The sequence below is a fragment of the Sinocyclocheilus anshuiensis genome, unplaced genomic scaffold (assembly GCF_001515605.1).
Source record: "Sinocyclocheilus anshuiensis isolate Anshui unplaced genomic scaffold, SAMN03320099.WGS_v1.1 scaffold599, whole genome shotgun sequence".
Taxonomy (NCBI): Eukaryota; Metazoa; Chordata; class Actinopteri; order Cypriniformes; family Cyprinidae; genus Sinocyclocheilus; species Sinocyclocheilus anshuiensis.
Window position 1 is genome coordinate 121,411 of NW_015552567.1, and position 5,422 is coordinate 126,832.

The 5,422-nt window shown below is 37.1% G+C and overlaps 1 pseudogene; it reads left to right on the forward strand.

Annotated features, from left to right (window-relative positions):
- Positions 1-1,634: 1,634 nt before the first annotated feature.
- LOC107664965 (protein FAN-like) overlaps positions 1,635-5,422 on the forward strand; it is a 20,992-nt pseudogene continuing 17,204 nt past the window's right edge.

Below are 5,422 nucleotides of genomic sequence, written 5' to 3' on the forward strand. Positions count from 1 at the left end.
GTGGGAGTGAATGTACAGCGCTCTCTTCCATCTTCAATACCACGACTGAGGTGCCCTTGAGCAAGGCACCGAATCCCCAACTGCTCCCCGGGCGCCGCAGCATAAATGGCTGCCCACTGCTCCGGGTGTGTGTTCACGGTGTGTGTGTTCACTGCTGTGTGTGTGCACTTAGGATGGGATAAATGCAGAGCACTAATTCCTAGTATGGGTAACCATACTTGGCCACATGTCACGTCACTTCACTTTTAACGCTCGTGTGATTAGCTTAGATCATTATAACCAATCGCCAGATCAGTATACACATCATGGTAAAGAAAACTTATGTAACATTTTTTTAAACCTAACCACAAAATACAAATGTGTATATTTTTGTTTGGGGAGTTTCTTGGTTATGACTGAGTGCTCCCAGTTGGCTGTCAATAAAACGTTGTTCCTGCAAAGAGCATCTTGGGAGTGGTGTCATGTATGCTGCAGCCTGGAAATATAAGTTCTAAAAAGAAGCACACAGGACTTGGGCAATGTAAATAGATTACAACTTACACTGCTGAACTCTGAACACTGCTGTATCATCTGACAGTTATGCAGATAACGTTTCTACAAAATATACTGAAATAACCAGTGCTGGATTAAGTAGTCAGAGTCAAAAAAATTTGTACTTGTAATTACATAATTAAATAAACCTAAAATAAAATAAACCCCAAGAAGCCGTGGTTTACAGTGAATTTAGAACAGCTAAGGGGTATTGTTAGGAATGACCAGAGACTGTGAAAAAAGATGGATGATGTATCTCCACTAGGGGTGTGCGATATTGACAAAAAATAATATCTCGATATTTTCTGGGATTTTATCGATGACGATAATTAGACGATATTTTGCTGAGTGTGTTATTGTACGATATTATCGCAGACGATATATATCGCACACCCCTAATCTCCACCTCCTTTCACTGTAGAAAAGTGAAGCCAACATATCCCATGTACAGCCACTATCATCTTGTGCTGATGATGTTGTTCAGAGTCTCTTTTTTTCTCCAAAATTGTATTTCTAATCAACTCCTGGCAAACACATTTTAATTATTATTTGAATTATCACTCAGTCATTTAACCATGTATTATGTGTCTTTGTAAGGATTTTGTCTTTCAAACACATTAAAATGCACATTTACAGTGCAATCCACACATACCAAACAGAATGAATTACCAAACTTTTTTGTCAGCCAATCCCCTTTGACCCCCCTAAGATGTTAAGTAACATTTCAATAATATTTCTACACATTCACGTTCGCAGTTCTCTGATGTTTGTTAATGATCCAAATTAAGTATTTCTATTTTTACTGTTCAAGTGTTTCATTTTGATTGTTTTTATTTTATGAGTTAGTTTAACTTGACTTCTTTTTATTTTTATAATTTAATTACTTTATATTAAGATTTGATAGCTTTTCATTCACTCACAAACCCCTTCAGTTGATTCATGAACCCATGGAAACCCTGGTGTAGGCTAATGTAATGTTTAATGCTTTATGATGTTGCCAACAAAGAATGGAATATGTTTTTTATCAATCATGTCTAAAAGTAATCTAAAACTAGTCAAAAAGTAGTCAGAATACATTTCCGTCATGTAATTTGTAGTCAGTAATGGACTACAATTTGTAAGTAATCTACCCAAGCACTGGAAATAAATTTGGTTTTAGTGTGGCATCATGATTGTGCACTTGTGATAATCCCTGCGTTCCATTCAGAAGGGCTCATCCCTATGCCCCAATCCCTTCAAAGGGTTTACCCTCTGGAGTGAGAGCTTCGAAGGGATGTAGGGGTAAAAAAAAACACTTTTTTTGGAATGCACTCCTGCGTCATCTTAACGAGATGATCAAGGAGGCACCTTCGTTGCACATTTTGTATGCTGGTTGACCCCAAACGTATTTTACATGAAATATCATGTATATTTGTATATGTAATGTATTTGTAATGTATATTGTGTCTATGTATTTGAAACATTTGAATGGACTGATAAAGGTAACTGTAAAGTATTTTTGTTGAAGTATAATGTTGTTTGGACCATAATAATGCACCAAATCTAACTCGTATAAATATTACAGTAGTATAGAAAAATACTATACATGCATTTATAGGTGAAGTCGAACTACGAGCCTCCTGTCGTACGCATTCTATGATGCCAAACAACTTCCCTGTGCAAAGGATCACGGGGGCCCGAAGTGTCCATCGGTTGTAGCTACCTTTCGAAATCCTTCATTCCGAAGGGCCCTTTGAAGTGGCCAGTTTTGAGCACTTCGGTTTGGAATGACCCATTCAAAATGGCGGCCATGATTGTTTTCACTCCGAAGTGCCCTTCAGAGGGCGATATATCCCGTTTGGAATGCACCGTGAGTCTGCAGGAGTTTGGGTGGGACCTACTGTGGTACCACCTCTTGATTTCTACTGCGCAGACTCCATATTACATCATCAATCACATTGCTATTTCTACTTTCGCTGTGACTGAAATCGAATACTTTCCTATTATATAATATGCTAAAAACAGTAAACATATCAGAGAGCTGGAGTTGTTGCAAAAATAACTTCGTTAATATGTTTACCTACACTGGTTTGTACACTCCATAGTGTCACAGGTGTGCATCTGCCAAAACAGTGACAACATACTAGAGACTGAGCGTGATTCACTAGCATCATGTTTATTTTTGAAACAATAAGATATTGTGTGTATAGCAGGATGTGTTTTTATGGATGATTCCTTGAATCCTTGTCTGTGAAGGCATATTTCCTAATTCATTGATTTTTTTTTTCTCAGTTCACACATTAGTTAGTTTATACGAATAGTTCAACCAAAAATGGAACTTCTGTCATCATTTACTCACCCTCATTTTGTCAGATTTTTCTCTCCATGGAAAACAAATGTGAAAATGACAGTAAGCATCATAGTATGTAGTATGATGGATGGTAGTATGATATGACTTTTATGCTATGTTCTAGTCCCCTCGTCTGTATGATTCAGAATTTGCCACTGAACAAATATAACATTTGATGTTTCTGTAATATCTCTTTTTATACACAGACGAACTAGTAGCTCGCTAAAAATCTGTTCCAAATCAGTCATTTTCGAACCTGATGATGCTGTTAAGCCTATTTTAAAGGTATTATTTTCATATTATCACCAAACTTAGTTGCTGTTTTTCTTGTTCTACAATAAGAAAATGTGTTTCATGCAGATTCCTCTGAAAGGCTGCAAAGGAATAGCAACAGTGGAGAAAACGGTCCACAACCCATTTATAGAGTAATACTAATGATTAATGTTTACATAAATCATTTGTTTTGTTTGATGAGTTTGAGTTTAGTGTAATTTTGCATGGAGATATTTATAATTATTTTCTTTTTCAATTCCTTTTTATGTGTGCAGAAGTAAACCTGCCTGTATTCGTATAGAAACCAAGCAGGTGAGTGTGCCTCACACACAGTTCCTCTTAATTCTTTAATAGCTGTAGTTTCAAGTTTTATTAATTTTTTTTTCTCAGATTTATCTAATTAAAGAAGAAAATGTGGTTGCTCCATATAAATATGAAAGGGTGAGTTCTGTCTCTGTCCAAGATAGATGTGAAGTGGGTGTGGAACAAATACTTAGTGTTGATATTTTCATCTGTTGTTTATTCCCTCTTAGAGTTTTGGCAAATTTCAAGACATAATATTTATTAATTTATGTATTCATTGATTGATGCATGTTAGGGAGAGATAAAGGTCACATTCCAATTGGAGGCACCCGGAAAAACAGAGGATGTTGTTCAGATGTTATTACAGGTTTGGCTCCCTCCCTCCTTTTCTTTGAGATTTCTGAATTTTCATTGTGACTTTCATCTCGTTTGTTTAAATAATTTGGCAACTTTTACAGTTACACAGAGCATCTTGTCTGGATAAGCAGGGTGACCAGGCAGCAATGGTTAGTAAAATGAAACAAATTTCCATTAATAATCATTTGTTTCCCTTTTTGAAGATTTATTGGTGATCTTTGTTTGATCTGTTTTTCTGCTGAAGGTTGCAGCTATATTGCAGTCCAGGTTAGCAAGAACATGTTTTGATAAGAACAGGTAAGAACCAACAAGTATCATATTCATGTTGATGAATGATGATCTCAGAGTTTCACACCGCATACAATAGTACATAAGCAGTATATACACTACTGTTCAAAAGTTTGGGATCAGTAATAGGTTTTTGTTTTTTTTTAAAGAAAAAATTCATGTTTTTATTCACAAGGATGCATTAAATTGATCAAAAAGTGAAAGTAAAGACATATAATGTCACAAAAGACTTATGTTTCAAATAGGGATGTAACAATTAACTGCGAGCCGGTCGAAAATCGATTCAAATAATGTGACGATTCAAATCGGTTGAGATGCCAAACAAATCGTGATACAATTGGAGTAGGAGTTTACATGAATGTATCTCTGAGGGGAACTGACTGTCTTTAGAAAAGTTTGTGGTATTTTCTTTTCATCTCGTCTCTATGCAGTATGCATATTAAAGTAGTGTTCATAGGCGCAGCTCTGCTTTGTTTACAGCAGTAACCCAGGAAACACTGTATCATTGCTGTTCATAAGCGCCACCTGCTGTCAGAGTGAATCTGCGTCTCATTCAGCTCGTCTGCTGTTTCGTTCAGATATGTTTTATGTATTGTAGTTTCACAAAACTAAAGTCAGACCATTCTGTTTTTGCTTCAAATTTCGAAATTATAGTCTAATTTAGATTAAAAACTACTCATGCTGCATGAATGCTGCATCTTTGTTTGGATCATGATTAAAATCAAGTGGTTGCCTCTAATTTTAAATGGAAAGAGCACAGACAAAGCCTTAGTTTGTTCATATTAAGAGATTTCTTTTATTTGTGTAACTTACATGTTTGATTTGGGGTTTGTTTTAAAGGGGTCATATGATGCGATTTAAATTTTTCCTTACTCTTTGAAGTGTTACAAGCTCTTAGTGCATAAAGAAGATCTGTAAAGTTGCAAAGACTAAAGAGTCAACCATGCCTACCTTAAATGGCTCGTTCCAACACGCCCCCACATGTTTACGTCACTATGTGGGAAGATTTGCATAACGCCGCCCAATTGTTCACGCATAGAAAGAAGGCGTAACTTTTATTCTCGCTGTAGTATTGTTGCCGCCGCCGCCATGTCGTGAAGGCGCTGTGTGTTTCGTTGTGAAAGCGAACTACTTTGTTTGGCCTTCCAAAAGAGGACGATATCCGCTTCCTCATGCCTAGAGTTGTTCCGTGCTGGTCGCTGAGGAAATACATAAACTTTGCGCTGTGGATCAAAGCGCAAAGCGGCTTTCACCGTGGATGAAGCGGAGTCCAGCCCGGGGTCATCACATGTGGTTGCCGCAAGCCCGCCCGCTGCTCCTTCGTCGAATCCGCCGGCCGTG